Raw genomic sequence first — 18,149 nt, 5'->3', positions numbered from 1 at the left:
GGGAAGGTGTAAGAGGAGATTCTCTTCGACAAGCACAAATCTTCAATCAAACATCCAACCAACAACCATATTGTTCAGACACACCTATACATACATAACTAGAATAGGGGGAAGGGTTTGAATGTATAATAATTTATACATTGGGGTTATTTATCTTTCTGTTATACACAGCTGTTTCCTTGCTATTATACATTCAAACTATTCAGGTTATGTATGTATAGGTGTGTCTGAACTATATGGTTGTTAGTTGGATGTTTGATTGAAGATTTGTGCTTGTCCAAGAGAATCTCCTCTTACACTTTGTTGTGGTACCCTGTCTCTTGGCCAGTGGGGTCGCTCCCTCTTCTTATATACTCCAGGGAAGGTGGCCTGCTGGGGTTAGCAGACCTCCATTTCTGGGACTGCTTTTAAATAAAGCAGTTTTTTTTAATGCAGCCCATTTTTCTTAAAGGAAAATGGGATGCAGTTAAAAAATAAAAATTAAACTTTTCAGTTTCATTTGTTAAGGGCAGGTAGTGGTCCCTGGGACCAATGCCTGCCCTTAAAAAATATTTGCGCATGCATTTGCAAATGTGAGTGTTTTGCAACCACAATTACGGTCACAAAGCATTCTTACATAGCTTAAAGAGTCGCTATTTGGAAGGGAAGCTATTGGAACGCCCCTTCCTAATAGCGAGTCGCTAATCCTATTTAGCGAGTCGCTAATGGATTTGGGACCAGCGAAATGGGATTAGTACATGGGCCACAGGTGTTTTGCGGGCGCAAACGCGTCTAAAACCCATTTGCGCAGGTAAAAAAACTTTTTACATCTGGCCCTGAATTAGTAAGCTCAATTCCCTGTTTCATATTGGATAAGATATGAGTTGCGCTTCCATGGGTGTTTCTGTTATAGATTGTGTCCCAAATTTGGCTACGAGGGGTGAAGGAATTATGCCTCAAAGCCAGCAGCCCGTCATGTGAATATTTATCGATACAGCATGCCAGATTTAGTACAGGCTTACCTACAGCATACATTCGCTGTGTGTTTGCACTTTGGCCCTATTTTTATATTGTTGCAGGCCCCTGCACATGCTCCATGCATCAGCTCCAGAGTAGAGCCACCAACAACAATTCTGGAAAAAACAGGCACTGCTATAGGGGTGGACCAATAGAGATAACAGAAAAGTCACTGGACCAACCCTTTCAACACTCTCTAAATACAGTCAAAATTTGAACAATAAAGTGCACTAAGGAACAAGCCTAATTTCAAGTTTAAAATGCCCCCAGTTATCAGACAACAATTTAAAAGAGAAAAAATGTATATGATTCACTTTTTAAAGCAGACATAAAAGTAACCCTGGGTGGAAAACTACGCTACGGTCGCTCGCGGTCCTCAACGTCAAGTTGGCAACCGCGAACGAGCAAAATCTACATCCTGGTGAGACTTTTCCCTCGTTCCCGATCGGCAACATCAAGTTGCCGATCGTGAGCGTGAAAAATAAACCTCCCGGCGAGATTCTCAATGCGGGGAGGTCAGGTTTCTCATTGCGAGTGGTCGCGTATGCTCGCGGCCGCTCGCGATGAGAAACTACCAGTCCGCGTTGAGAAAGCTGCCGCTTGTGTACAAATCTACTCGAGCTGCAGAAAACGACCGCTTGCACTGTGCGTGATGCCGTTCGCAATGATTGAACAGTGCGGACGAGCATCCGTCACTGTGCAATCCTTGCAAACAGCATTTCCCTACCGCACTACGCAGTTCGCTTAGCTACGCGTAGCATACAAAGTGCGAAGTGCACTTCACATAGCTACGTGTAGCGCGAATACGGGAACTACGCCCAGGGTTAGACTCATTTAAAATGCAATAAAGGCATTTCATGATGTCACGTGTTCATCAAAATTAACAAACAAAGAGCTAACACTTCTTACTCTGCTAAATTATCCAAAAAGCATTTCCAGAATTATTAGGACCTTATTTAGACTTGGCAGACATATTACTCAATCAAAACATGGCAGATGTCCCCCACTGTATGTACAGTGACATTGATGATAATGCTCTTGTAATGCAGTTGACGGAATATTTGCAATGTTCTGACCGAGTAAACTGCCTCTAAACTCTAAATTTGGCCTGGGTGAAATTTACATTACACAGCCGTAATTCACTTAATTTGAGGAATTTCGTGTTAGGCCTCTTACAAGAAATTCCTGGTATCATGCCCCTTCATATATCTTCACATAATTTGTGGTGAAAGATTACAGCGAAATGCCACATTCATGATAAAAATTGACTACAAATGCACACGAACAACAGAATGCAAGTGCTTTTGTTAAATACATCCTTGCACAAAGATATTATGCCCAACTTTAGCTCAAAATAATAGATTTGTACTTTGCATAATTACATTAATTTTCGCTTTCTTTTGCTGAAATTTTGCGCAATTATGCTGAAGGCAAATTACACGCATTAGACACCCCTTCCCCCACTCTACCCAAGGCTTATTAACAAATAAGGTGTAAAGCAAGCAAGCACCACACATGTATGACCGATGTGTACCTATTTACTTCAATCAGTAAAAACTGAGTGGTTCAGATCCAATTTGTTAAGAAAAACAGACAATCTGATGAAACTTTGGGTGAGAGCTATTAGAAAGATTTTCCATCTCAGAAGGAACAATTTGAAAAGTTCATAGGCAAGTAAAGAAAAAGGCAATGGAAGGGACATCCATTTAAAATCAAATAATAATCCTTGACCTGGCTGCTCTATTTCAATCAGTTTCCCAGAAGTTCACCTTTGTAAGGAACAAAGTGAAGCAAGTTGGAATGCACAGGCCTGGACATAGTAGTAATGAGTCTCCTGCTTCATCCTTGCCGAGTGCAAAATTCATTTTTGATATGCAAGATCAAGACAGTTTTTTGCTCTCTTGGGTGACCTGCAATTGTGGAAGGAAACCAGACTACATCATCTTCCTGTAAATCTTGTGTGGGCAAAACTCAGACATTTATTTTGCAGAATAACCCAAACAACAGCTCTGAAAAGAATCCTTAAGGTGCTCTGTTTTTTTCAAAGATTTACAGTTATCTCATACTGCATCTCACACTGCACTGCACTGCATCTCACGCCGCTTTTAAAAGTATTTTGACTAAATCAAACTAATTCCTGCACCTTCTCTGAGAATATTAGGGGGTCCTCTTTTGGTTTATCTCCATCAAAGTTTCCAAGTCAAAGAGCATACACTTAGGCTAAAAAGCAAATACAAAAATGTATACACAAAAAAATAAGTTAATCCAGCTATGGGAAATTGGGTTATTCATTGGGGGAGAAACCCCTTCTCAAGCAACAACCACAATCACTGTCAGGGTACACCACAAAAGTAATTAAACTAACTTGTGCTTAACCATCTGGTAGCTTGGCACAAAGGCAGTCAGGTTTAACTTAGAGGCAATGCGTAAAGTATTGATGCAGCACACAAACAGTATTAAAGTGAAAACAGAGCGCAAGAAAAATCCCACATTAATTTAGAAAAATAGTATAACTGTATTAAATAATTTACATGCGATCAGTAGAACAGGGGTTATGGATTTTTAATGTTGTAAGTAAAAAATAGTACCTAAATGACCAAAACCCCAACCCGGGGCATCTGGTAGCTTGACACCAGGGCACAATAAACAGTTAAGAATAACTGTGATAGAATGGGCCCGGTCTTGACTTACCTTTGGATTTAGAAGAAATTATGTGATTAAGCCCTGGAGAAGGTAGAGTTTAGTGTGGCAAGGCAGCAGGCTGTGGCTAAGGAGGCGTAGTCGTAGCAGGGGAGTGCTCGACTAAGCCGTCAATGAGGCGGGAAAAAGTTTGAGCAGCTGAAGCTGAATTCTCAGGCCAAGGAGGTTGTCATCGTTGATGGAGAACCTATTGCCCTCGACCTGGTAAAGATTACTACCTTCGGAGTTAAACAACTTTTGGAAGTCAAAAACATCCAGTGCGACAAAGCTGCAAACTGTAGCTCGAGAAGGCTATAGGTTGGCAGATACAGTCGATGAGAGGTCTCACTGAACAGGGTTTGCTACTGCTGAGAAAAACGCACTGAAAGCTACAGCAAAGTAGGGCCGACGGGCATTGTGACTGGGCGGATCAGCTGGCAGGTAGCTCTTAGTATTCAGTTGGTTCTTAAGCACTTTTGTTGAACTTTTAGGATTAGGTAGGTGCAGCACCTCTAGAAGCACCTCTAGCACCACTTCCTATTGTCCAGGACTAGAAAGGCATCGCTTGGGGTTTAGGACACACCTGGCAAAGGCCAGGTGCAGGGTTCATGTTCTCTAGAGACTCTGGGGTATATTATCAACAACTAGCGATAATTTTTGTCTCTAACTTGTTTAGAGACAAAAATTATCGCCGCACATCGGCGATTTTTATCGCAGATAAACCTTGCTATTAGCAAGGTTTATCGCAAATGCGATAAAAAACGCCCGCAATGCATGAATATCGCTGAAAAGTCAGCGATATTCATGCATTATCGAGCAAATGCTCTTAGCCATGTTATCCACCTCCCATTGGATAACATGGCTAAGAACTGCTCAGGGCAGGTGTTAGCTTTTGGAGATATTCGCCCTTAGCGCAAATATCTCCAAAAGTTGGTAATAGGAGATAGCGATGTTAGCGACTGTTTCCAGTCGCTAACATCTTGGCACGCCCACTTTGCATATCATTAGTGATAAATATCACTGACATGCAAAGTGGTGCCCATGATGGTCGCTATCTCCTATTAGCTGTCGCTAACTGGTGTTAGCGACAGCTTGGTAATAGGGAGATCATTTTATCTCCGCTTTCTTGGCTTTTAAAGCCAAAAAAGCGGAGATAAAACCCCTTGATAATATACCCCTCTTTTACCTCTGTAACTCACACAGGAGGCTAGCCAACTAGCCCTAGGAGTCACTCTGGTAATCCTGGGTTCAAGTAGCATAGCTTGCTTCAAGCAGTAGGGAAGCCCTATGGGAGCAAGGTAGGCCTCAATTAGCAAGAGAGCCCTCTGGTCATAGCATGACAGTCCTCCGAGACACAAGGCAGATCTCAAGCAGTGGGGCAGTCCTCTGGGGATCCAAGACAGCACTTCTGATGTTCTCCACAGTTCAAGGAGTGTTCTGAAGATGTGTTCTGAGGGCCCACTATTTATACATTTCCCTGCTGCCATGACTAGTGTTAGGTTTTATTGTATGAGCAGTAGTCAAAGCCCCTTTATTGTGCAAATGGGGCAGGAAACAGCTCTGCCCCTCACCCATACTGCCAAGATAGCCCATCCTGCCAATACCTAATCCCTTTGTCTCGCTGCCTGGGAGGAATACACAAAGCCTAACAGCAGGGTCATGTGACCCAGGACACTGGTAGCAGGCCCCACATGGTTAGGACAAGAAAATGCCAACTTTCTAAAGAGACATTTTCAGTTTTGTGACTTAACCCCTTCCATGCTCATGACGAGCTGAGCTCGTCATGAGTTGCGCCGCTCGCATGCTCATGACGAGCTCAGCTCGTCATGTAACGCGGCTTTTTAAAAAAAGCCGTTCAGCGCGAAAAAAGCCGCCGCACGCATGCGGTTAAAGTTCAATGTTACCATTAAAGAGGATTTTAAATTGCAATTCTTTTGAGCCCAACAATACCATTCCTACCTCCTCCCAATCAGCAGTTAACACTTATTAAAAGTAATAAGGTAACCCAATGTAATCCAACGGGAGAGATAGATCTTACTGTGGTGAAAAATCATTTAGGTTTTTCACTACCAAGACATATAAAACTTAAAAATGAATGTCCCACATTTAAAATGCAATGAACCCTACCACATTGACTGTTTAGGGCCTACTTTAGGGGAGACTTAGATGTATTAATAAAAAGGAAGGTTTAGACCTGGTAAAAGGTTTATTTTGCCAGGTCGAATTGGTAGTTTAAAACTGCACTACAGCCTGCAGTGGCCTGAGAAATATTTTAATGTGCTACTTTAGTGCTACTTTAGTGGGTGACACAAGAAGTGCTGCAGGCCCACTAGTAGTATTTAATTTACAGGCCCTGGGTACAAGTAGTAACACTTTACTAGTGACATTTACATAAATTAAATATATCAGTTGGTTGTAAGCCAAGTAGTTAAATGAGAGAACACAAGCACTTTGGAACTGATTAGCAGTGGTAAAGTGCAGAGAGTACTAATGACAACAAAACTAAATTCAGAAAACGGGAGGAGTGAAGGCAAAACATTTGGGGGATGACCACACGAAAAATGTCAGGTCTAACATCAGTGAAGCTGTCTAGGAAGTAAGGCTTGAGACAAGGATACGACTTACACTTTTTTATTGTCAGAGGAAATTATTACATTTCTTTAACATCTAAGAGATAGTGTAGCTATCTTGGTATGCTTTTTTAATGGTTAACAATTTTTATTCATGTAGAGCGTTTTTCTGCTGCGGGTGGTACTTTCTGAGAGAAAAAGGCTACTGGATGCAAATTCTCACAATTGGAATCCCTTTGTGATAGAACTCTCCAACTGTGACCTGTGAATCATCCTCCTCAAAAACATAGTGTAAATAAGGATTGGGATGATGCTAGATCAAACTTAGTAACTTCGGGTGTTCATAGGAAAGTAACTCCCTTGAAGCAACTGAATAATAGGAGACACAGTGTCTGACAAGTGAAAGATAAATCACCTTTTAACTTTGGTAAAACCAAGATGCCTTTACTTATCTTTTAAAAACACTGGAAATGGCTTATTCAGGAACGCTTCCACTTTTCTTTGGTCCATCAAAATCCTTAACTTTCTACTTTTGTGATGTGTAAAGTGCACTTTTCGAGTATCATATGGTGGTATATATGCACAGGCACTGAACGACAATTACTTGGTGGTCATGACCATCCTCTATGTGTGAGTACTAGAGCAAAATAGCATCAATATTGATGAATTCACATACAGCAACAAAGTCTTGAAAGACCTGGGGGCTCATTTATGAGCCCATGCGTCACTTTTACGCCGCCGGTGCGTCACTTTTTGTGATGCACCAGTGGCGTAAAAAATGCGCCTTGTTGCGCCATATTTTAAAAATTGACGCATCTAGTTAGATGCGTCACTTTGTAAACCCCTGCGCCACATTATACCTGCACCAGGTATAATATATGCAGGGGGGGGCGTATTGACGCAAGAAGGGGTCGTAGAAGTGACGCAGTGAAATCTATGAGATTTCACTGCGTCACTTCTAGGACGCCGTTGCGTCAAAATCTTGCGCCTGCCTCACAGCAGGCGCAAGACTGACGCAGGCCCTTTCACATGGGGCTTGCCCCATGTGAAAGGACGCATTGCTGGAGTTGCGTCACTTTTGTGACACACTCCAGCAATGCGTCATTTTTGCGCTTACAGATACGTCAGAAATACAGACGTATCTGTAACTCCTTGAATGATGCGTCATATTGTAAATATGACGCATCATTGAGGTCGCAAGGAGGGAGCAATGAAAAGTGACGCATCGCTGTTTTTTCGCAGCGATGCGTCACTTTTTATAAATGAGGCCCCTTGTTTTCAAAAAATGGTACACTCAAGGTGGTTCTTCAAAACCTGAAATGTATAACAGTAGTATTGTAGAAACTATATTTTGTTCAAAATTTAGTCTTCCACTTGTCTCCCTCAGAGCCTTTGACAGGGTGGTGCCCACCCCATCCCCACACCAGATGATCCAGATTTATATAATAAGTTGCTTTGCACACTTTCTCCAAGGGAAGCGGACAGTGATTTTCAATGGTGACCTTGTTCAAGGCTCTATAGTATAAGCCCAGAGATCAAATTCCTTTTGGGCAAAAAATGTAACAGGGAAGACATAGAAGACACACAGGGCCTCATTTATGAGATATGACACATCGCTGCGTGAAAGCAGCGATGCGTTACTTCTCAGTGCGCACTCCTTGCGACATGATTGATGAGTCATATTTATAATATGACGCATCATGTCGCAAGGAGTTACAGATACGTCAGTATTTCTGACGTATCTGTAGGCACAAAAGTGACACATTGCTGGAGTGTGTCACAAAAGCAACTCCAGCAATGTGTACTTTGTATGGGCAAGTCCCATGTTGTCAGTGCTTGCGTCAGTCTTACGCCTGCCATGAAGCAGGCGTAAGATTTTGACGCATTAGCGGCCAAGAAATGGCGCAGTGAAATCTTACAGATTTCACTGCGTCACTTCCATGACCCTTTCTTGCGTGAAAACGCCCCCTTGCATACATTATACCTGGCGCAGGTATAATGCGGCGCAGGGGTTTACAAAGTGACGCATCTACCTAGATGCCTCTCTTTGTAAATATGTCGCAACAAGGCACATTTTTTACGCCACTCGTGTGTCATAAAAAGTGACGCACTGGCGGCATAAAAGTGACGCACAGCCTCATATATGAGGCCCACAATGTCTAATAATGCCACTAGCCAGCAGTCTGTAAGGATATGTTGTTTAAATACTCATTGCCTTCCTTGATGCAGGCATACACCTAGCTACATGGTAATACTTCCCCAGGCTGTACATCAGTCCTGCAATCAAAATTCTAATGTGGATATCAGGTACCCATTTTTATCTTATCAAAGAAATCCTGAAAACCACTATATTGCGCAGGAAGCACAACACATGTTTTTTTTCTATAGTTACTAGCCAGGACAATGGTGCAGCTGAAGCTGGGATTCCTAGTAACAAGTGTGATGGCAACACAAAAAATCTAAGGTAATTTTACAGAGCTCCAAATCAATATGGTGGTTATGCGATAAAGATACGGAATACTAGGATGGTCCCAAAAACAAGGGCATTATTAGGTCAAAACAAAGGGGCCGATTACGATGCCGGTTGGACGAGTGTCCGACCAGCATTGTTGCGGTAAAGGGACTGGCCGATAGGTAGTTAGCAGTTCCAACTGCCATATTAGGATCCAACCAGCCGCGGCCCATGGAGGGTGTTTCGGTGGGGCAGAGAGGCGGGGTGGGGGAGGGGCAGGGTGGGGGGTGCTAAAAACCGGAGTATGGATAATTGAAGGTAAGTAAACAATTTATTAAATAAAACGAATTTCGTAGTGCGCCCTGCATCGCACAATGTGATGCAGCGCGCGCTACGAAATTCGTTTTATTTATTAAATTGTTTACTTACCTTCAATTATCCATACTCCGGTTTTTAGCACCCCCCACCCTGCCCCTCCCCTACCCCGCCTCTCTGCCCCACCGAAACACCCTCCACGGGCCGCGGCTGGATCCAACCGCCATGGAGGGGGTTGGAAACATGCCTTTTTGCATTGAAGTTTGTGCTGCGGTCCAGAAAGGGACTTCAGCACAATCCCCAATGCCAAAAAGGCGTGTTTTCAAACATAACATGTGTATTATAAAGCGCACGGTCACCCTTAGGCATCTTGGCGGTGAATAACAGATGCTTGAGGTTCTACACGGCGGCGGAATGCAGGATGCCCGTGGTCCCTGCAAGGGACCCCATAGGAGGGCAGGCCCCGTAGTATCACTGAGGACAGCCGGCCAGCACATCCTTGAGGGCGGCGCGAGCGAGCTGCTGGGGAGGGGGTGGGGCTGTGGGTATATAGGGGTGGCCCCTCCTCCCACTCGCCCTCTTTGCCGCTGCCCCTCTCCAGCCAGGTCGCGTTCCAGGCTCCTCCCAGGCCACCGCAGCCGCTCCGGCCATAGGTAGTCCCCCTCCCCTTCCAGGCCCCCCTTAGATCCAACCCTTACCAATTCGGGATATCGTCGAATGTCGTGCAAGGTAAGGTTGTTGTTCTCTCGCCTCCCCCCGGGCCCCGTCCTTGGGCTAAACCCAAGTTGCACAGGGGCTCCGTGGTCGGATACCACGGGGAGGTGGAGGCGTCCATGAAGGGGGGGCGATGCGGACGAGGCGAGGGGGCATGTAGGGCAGCAAGCGCTGGGCAGGCTGAGGCTTTGTAGTTCAACAGATGCCTTAGGCCACGCTGAAGCCACGCTGACAGGGAAGACCTAGATCGCCGGAATTTTTCAGGTCTACCGGCCAAGAGGCATTTGTGTACTTGAAGGTTCGAGCGTGCAACCCTGTGGGGGGGTCGGCAAAGCCCAAACCCCCAACGAGCGGCGCGATGGGTTATGGTCTTGCTGGGTGGCCGCCTCAGGCCACAGTGGCCACATTAGCTCAGGCGGACTCCGGGCGATGCGGCGGGGACGCATTAGGCCGCAGCAAGGTGTTGAGGCCGCAATAGATTATGCATGGCTACCATGGCGCCATGCTGACCCCCCCCCCCATGCAAGGCGCAGTGCGCCTTGCGGCGGGGCCGCCTTGACCCGTTGTGCACGTGGTGGGCGGCGGTAAGGTGGCGGGGTGGCATTGGTTTGGATGCTAGCAATGAGTCGCCTGGTAGAGCACGGGTACTGGGCCACAATGGGGGCCTTCTCGCGGTCTGGTGACTTGGACATAAGCCTACGTAATCCCCCGGCTGCCTCGCACCCCCCCTCCCCCAGCGCACCATGGACAGCTTCTCTTACAACTTCCTCGATGGAAGGTTGTTGTTGTGGGACGCATTGAGTGTGTTTAGCTGCAATTGCTCCATGGCCCCATACGTGCGGGGCCCGCGGTAGAGCGTGGATACTGGGCCTCAACGGTGGCAGTCTCGCGCCCTGGCGCCCTGGACTTATGTCCATTTAGTCTTCCCGCCGGACCGCTCCCCCCCCCCCCCCCGAGCATTGAGGCCGCACTAGTCCCCGCCTCGGTCACAATCGTCCTTTTAGGCATGTTGGCTGGAATTGTCGCTTATTATCCAAGGGTTTACAAGAAGGGATTCGGGAAGCGAAGGCTGTAGGGAGAAAACCAATTTTACCCATCACCGCCAGCCATGTGCCTGCCCCTCCCCCACAACTTGAAAATGAACGTGGAAACCTATAGCTGTGATGAAACAATCTTCCTTGTGTTCCAGCTGCACGGCTTGTTTTGCATACCCGTGCACGTCCCGATTCCGGTGTGACTACGGTCCCTTTTAGAGGAATGGATACCGAATCATGTTAAGTGTAGGGGCATGCCGGGCTGCATCTGTTTACCGCTCACCAAGATAGGGTCAGGGGTAGGGGCAGGCGATGGCATTTCCTGTTAAAGGGCACGTTGTACACAATGATTTGCTCTGCTGTGCCACCTGCTGGAAAGCCAGTGCAAAAAGGAGGGGTTGGGCAGACAGTATTATGTCTGAACGGTGGTCATTTGTACAGTTCATGTTATTGGAAGCTGTACAGCTTTATCTACGATTAGCATGGCGTGCTACGGATAAAGGAGCGGTGTGTGAGAAACGTGCTCTGTATTGTAAGATATCAGGCTGTTATCCAGGTAGAGTTGCTCAGCCGTTTGCATTCTGGTACTCGCAGTCCTGTATAAATAACAGGGAGCGAAGCTACAGGTGCCAGAACTCACAAACCGAGAACTCGAATGGTCCAATATTGCGCCAGTTATGGGAAATGTATAGATATGTATCGCTACTTTCTTTTCCAATTTTAATGATTCATGGTAGACACTGATCCTTGTTTTTAATTCATATCTCTTTTCTTCAGCTTACCTTTCATTCCGTCCTCTGACATTCGCGCCGCCCCTCTTCCTGCTTTTTAAGCAATACTTATCTGCCAGGCAGGGCTAGGGCTGCCTTTGATGGTGTTTTAGGAATTGTTGAATGAGAATCACGGAGAGAAAGCAGTGTAACCCCCACACCTGCCTGCGCGCGAGCGAGAGTCGCGCAGCAGATAAGGCTGCCTGTGGGGTGGTGGTGGTCTGTTTGCGGTTGGTATGCGGTGCCCGCATTCCGCCGAAAGACCCGCCTTCCTGTGAAGTCATGGGAGGGCAGAGGCTCGCCTCCCACCTGCAGCGGGGCTTACCGTCCAGGGGGTGTCGTGCCTCGGAGGAGCGGTGACATATCCGCGATGGGTGCAGGGCTCTGCAGGATGCTCTGCTGCAGTGCCACCCTTCTCTGCCTCTGATTTAAGTCAACGAGACCCGTTAGAGTTCGTCCACAGTCTTATCATTTAAGACCTGAAGCGTTCGGAATATCATACCAACGACGCCATAGTTATGCCATTTGTATTATGCAGCTAACAACCACGATAAGGCCAATAGCCCTGACTAGTTGTAGGTGTAATGCTACTTGTTGTATTAAATAGCTGGATGCAGGGACATAGGCAGCAAAAGATCAGTTGGGCGGCACACTTTGCTAAGCTCAGAATTGCAGCTGGTGTTACAGGCCACGCCCTTACTCACAGCGGCCACACCACTTTTAGAGACCACCCAGTGTTCCATCCCAATTAAAGATCTAACAAGCACATGTTGCACCTCTCGGGGTGTAACAAACAAAGATTCGACTACTTGTCTGAAACGGACAAGGGGGCTGGCGAACAAGGAGAGATAGTGGCTAAATACCATCATGTGCGAAGCAGATTAAATATAATTAAAAAAAGAAATTCATGCTCTTATAAAAAAAATAAAAAAAAATCTTCGAAAATCAAAGTATATTGCCGTAACACGCTTAAGCGTTTCACCTGGTACATCAGATTAGGTCCCTGCAGTTAGGAGTTATTGGAAGTGAGAGTTCTAAACAGGCACTGGGGAAACATGGGCAGAAGGCCAAGACAATGACAAAACTAGCAGTCCTGCAGAAGCTCGCAGACTCCCCGTTTTCCCCAAAGCGGTTTAGGGAACGGCCAGGCTGGGTGCGGATTCCCCCCCCTCCCCCCCCCCCTCCTCGGTCCGGCAACAATCCGAAAAACAGGTTGCCAAAGGAAAGTCCAAGACTGAACACTTTGTCCTTGGCGTCATCAGGTAACCACATCATGCATCTATATACATTTAAATAGCACTTTATTATTATTATATTATGCAGATTTATATAGCGCAAACATGACCCAGAGTATTGGAGAGCCGACACGAGCTCCAGTTGCGTTACACAGGGACACAGTATATTTGTGGTGGACACGGGGAGATTGAGGGATTTGCCCGGAATCACAGGAGGTCGTCGCGACCCCGAGGCTTGCACCTTGGTCCCCGCTCCTATGCGCTCCAATGTCAGCAATCTAGCTGGCAGACCTTCTTTCGTAGGGTAAAAGCGGGCGTTCGGTACACAGTGTAGTCCCAATACAAATCCTGGTGCTCCTCGATTGAACCTGTCCCTACCTTTTGGAAGTTCTAGTAATTATATTACATTGTAACATTATCAGTAAGAAGGATAGACACTTGCCACAGTTTTAAGGGCTTATTTAAGAATTATTATGGCAAAATCCATAAAATATAGCATAAGTAAAGTTAGCCTCAATGCATCCTGATCATAGTACATAGAACTCAGTAAAGTTCAATAGTAAATCCAACATAGATCTGCTTCCTAAGAGTGAGAAAGAAGGTTCCGTTAAGGTGAGAAAAAACTGCCCTTTATAGGACTTCAGTCAAAGGATTTCACACATTACTACAAAAAGAACATAGTTTGCAGGCTATACATCAATGATCAACAGGCGACAAGAAACTTTTACTTTAAAATATATTCAAGGATTTTTTTCCCATAAGACCAATACATTGGATTTAGAGGTCCTCAGAATGTATCCAGGTGACGCGAATTGTAACACTGTTTACTTGCGGTCTGGGACTGATGGTTGTCCTTGGTTAGGGACATCATAGTACATCTGTCGGCGGCGTTCGATACTGTCAGCCATGACCTGCTCCTGGGAAGACTAGATAACATAGGGGTCAAAGGCGAGGCCTTTAACTGGCTGAGGTCCTTTCTTCTGGGAAGAACTCAGAGGATACAGTTGGGGGATTTGATATCAGATGTGGGGACTTTAAAATGTGGGGTGCCCCAAGGCTCCGCACTGTCCCCACTATTGTTCAACCTGTATCTTCAACCCCTGATTGCATCTTTGGCTAGTATGGGCTGTAGAGTTTTTAACTACGCTGACGATACTCAGCTTATACTGAGCATCGATAATACCGAGGCTGCGCAGCAGCAAGCGCAGAAGATTTTGAGGTTCACGGTCGGCTGGATGACGAGAAATCTGTTAAAGATCAATCCAGACAAGACTGAGGTTTTGGTAATTTCATCAGCCACCTCACCTTGGAATGATCTCTACTGGCCTCAGGAGCTAGGCCCAACTCTGACTCCAAAGGCAAATGTAAAGAGCTTGGGGATCAAATTGGACTGCGACCTGTCAATGGGCAGTCAAATCTCTGCCGTTGTCGGGAGCTGCACGAATATTATCAGGCAGCTACGTAAGCTAGCGCCCATTCTTTCCCAGTCTATGTTGCGAACAGTTGTGGCAGCAACAATCATGTCAAGAATAGACTACGGAAATGTCCTCTATCTAGGCCTCCCAAAAACGCTCATGAACAGATTGAAGGTCGTCATGAATGACGCAGCACGTCTGATTTTTAGACTCCCCAGAAGGACTAGAGCATCTCCTCTGTTACGGAACCTACATTGGCTCCCTATAAAGGAGAGGGTAGAGTTTAAGAGCATGTGCACGGCCCATAAGGCTATTTATGGCCATGCCCCGGTATATATCAGAGATCGACTGGAAGTATATTGTCCAAAAAGAAATCTTTGATCCTCTGAATCTCAGCTGCTGAACTGCCCTCGGTTTAGGCTTGCAACTAAGGGAGGGAGAACTTTCTCTGTGTTGGCTCCTCAATTATGGAACAAGTTGCCTGAGGAACTACGCAGAGAAGTGAATCTCCTGCGATTCAGAAAATGTCTAAAGACATTACTGTTTGGGAGGGCTCTGGGTACAATGTAGTCCGGCTGCTGTATCACCTTCTTGTGGGACACATAGTTATTGTATGAATCCATCGATTTCCGAGCGCCTAGAGACCTGTAGGTGATTGGCGCGATATAAATCTAAATTAACAATAAAATAACAATAACAATAGTACGAAGACTAGTAAACCTTCAACCTTTCGTTAGGGACATCTTAGTTACAAAGACTAGGAAACCTCAATCGTTCCATGGGGACCTCACAATTATTAGAGCGAGGGCAACAACAACAATAATGCGGTGTATCTCGAGGTCATTTTAAATTGAAAGACAGTACAATTTCAATTTCAATTCATGTCAGCACAAACCTGATTGTGCACATTAGGAGCACAGGGAAGTAAAACAATGTTCACACCGGCATGTGGGTAAAACAACAATGCCATGTCCCCGTGCCACACCGGAGAGCTATCATCTCACCCGAATAAGGCCTCTTCTATGTGGCCTGTTGAAAAATTGTGACTGGATGCTCTGGACTGTGAGGAAGTTTCCAATTCCCATGCAGGCTAACCTGCAGCGTCTTTTAGGTTTGCCAATGTTTTGAAGAATAATTTTTGCATAGCAATTAAAAGAGTTTGTCTTTAGTTCACTGCTTATGTCTGCCTTGGTGAATAGTGCTTGTGAATTCTCGCCTTCATGGGTATCCGAGTGAGATAATTTGGGATCTCATGCAGTGAACAGGTATCTTCTAAAGTAATAGCTTTTGGTGCAAATAAACCCTCACAGTTCATGCCTTTGGACGCCTGGTCCTGTTATCTTGATCAATAAAGTGTCACTGCTGAACCTTCCCGGCATATGACCGGCCAGATGTTTGAAGTGCTTGCCACAAAATCTGGCGGGAATTTGTGCACAGTTTTGCTGCAAGTATAGAATTTAATAAACCAACCAATGTACTAAAAAGGCAGTGTAAAATAAAAAAGTGAGTACAGCTCAAAACATAATATGAGGCCGGTACAAGGGCTTTCTTCTCTCATTCAGAGAATATAGCCCACTCGGAGGAGTAACAGCAAGGATGACTAGTGCTGTCTCTCAGCTGGCAATCATCCCTATCCCCAGTAGTCCTCCCAATTATAGCACTCATACATTATAGAACGTATTTAGAACACCGAGCATGTTACGTAACCCTAAGCAAGTAACACATAGTTAATAAATACATTAATAAACCTGGCACAGCAGGTCCCTCCTTTTAGTTACTTAACAAGACAATCATGCACATGGGAAAATTTCATGCTGCAAAACAAACTCAAGTGGTATAAAATAAAATCATTAAACTTATCAGTTCATTGACAACTCTGAAGTATTTCAAAACAGGTCTCCACCTGGCGTATATAGTGTACTAACATCCTAGTCCAATTTTACCACCTCACACCACCTTATCAGAATTGTAACATCGGCTGGAAACTGTACAGAAGAAGTATAGTTTTCAGAATAAATAGAATTATTTATATTAATTTCTGGTCCACAATCCTGACCAGAGGCAGTATTTAAGTAGGGGTTAGTCTGTCTCGAGAAGGAAAGCTTAGACAACATTTTAGGTAGGGAAGGACATAGGGGAAAAACGGTAGTGTCCCATAGCTGCCCAACATGATATAGGCTCTTGGTTAGGGCAATTGCTTCAGCCACCTGGGTCCAACGAGCGCCCCAACGGGGCGACGTGTGATCCATGATAGGTTACGTTACGGCAGGGTAGACGAAGGGTTGCTGGCTATGCGGGCCCATACCAGCCTTTTCGCTTAAGGGGGACACGCACCGGCATGACTTAAAAGTGATAATCCTGGGGTAAAGGGACGGGGGCCGAGGGAGTCAGACTAGCTGCTGGCACTAGCGAGAGTGGGATCCTCGAGACCTCCAGGACAGGTTGCAGGCATACACCAGAATTGGGTCCATCCAGGACAAGAAAATCACTCCAGTCCCTATCCAAGACACGGGCAGTAGCTGGCGGCCAGACATTTAGTGGGGCAGGGTGCTAGACTCTGAGGGGAACATGGGGTCAGAGCATACCTTGGCCTTAATGATGGATGGATGTAGGAGTGTTTGACAACACCTGTACTCAGAAATGGCCAACCTTGGCTTCGCCAGGACAGGGATAGCCTTCTCACCATCTGGAGCAGGTAGAGGAGAGAAAGGTTTTTCAGATTCATAGGGTCCCGGAGGGCAAGAGGCGACTGCTGGAAGCAATGAGGGGGGACCTAAGCACATTGAGCAGTGAGCTGGGATCGTGTGGCCTCTGGTGGTCAGAGATGACACCTAGACCCATATGGCACGGGGCTAGATCCCAGGAAGCGTGGGAAGTAGCCCGCAAGCACGTAAACGCAGCCATGCTAAATTCACACAGATGCGGGGTTAGGGATTCATAGGGCACGGCCTGCTGCATGCCAAATCCGTTGAATGCTGCGGGCTAGACCTGGGGGAAGCGCTAGAGGCAGCAGGTTGCAAATAGATGAGATTCAGGGAGCTAAGTGGTGGGGGCTCTGGGTGCAGCGGAGGCCACACCCAGGGCTGTGGAGGAGTTACAGGGCGATCCCAAAACATGAAAGGCGCAGGAACAGGACCTGAAGCCTCCAGTGCAAAGCGCACCGTGCATAAGTCATACATGCTCCAAGGGGTCCTTCTTGGGAACTTGGAGTACGCCGGCGCCCCGTTAGTCCTTAGGGCGGTTGTAAACCTGAGCAACTGGGGGCTTGCCATATAGCGCTCCGCCCGGCTGGGGAAGGTGTGAGTTAACTCTCCCTTGTTCAGAGGGCGGAGTGGGTGGACGATAGGTCCACCGGTGGGAGGAGTTTATCCTCCCAGGTACAATACCGGGCTATGGCCGCTGGTGTTTCTTTGGCTACACTTCAGGTGCCCTGCAACGAGGGGTTGCGGGGTGGACGGGGTCGCCTGTAAGATAACCCACCTTTTATTTGTATATCAAATAAACCTGTAGCTCCTTTTTCCAATTAACACTGTGTCTGTGTATTATTGTTTGAATATTGTGGGATGCTGTGGGTGGCGGCGTACCGATAGAGGTACTATGCAGGATGCCCGTGGTCCCTGCAAGGGACCCCATAGGAGGGCAGGCCCCGTAGTATCACTGAGGGCAGCCGGCCAGCACATCCTTGAGGGCGGCGCGAGCGAGCTGCTGGGGAGGGGGTGGGGCTGCGGGTATATAGGGGTGGCCCCTCCTCCCACTCGCCCTCTTTGCCGCTGCCCCTCTCCAGCCAGGTCACGTCCCAGGCTGCTCCCAGGCCCCCGCAGCCGCTCCGGCCATAGGTAGTCCCCCTCCCCTTCCAGGCCCCCCTTAGATCTAACCCTTACCAATTCCCCTCCCTACCGCTCACCCGATGGAAGGGTGGGAAGTGGGGAGGGGGACCGCTATTAATGTTTGTCTCTTGTTGCAGGAGGA

This window comes from Lissotriton helveticus, chromosome 7, assembly GCF_964261635.1.
Source record: "Lissotriton helveticus chromosome 7, aLisHel1.1, whole genome shotgun sequence".
Lineage (NCBI taxonomy): Eukaryota > Metazoa > Chordata > Amphibia > Caudata > Salamandridae > Lissotriton > Lissotriton helveticus.
This window is presented reverse-complemented; position numbering follows the sequence as displayed.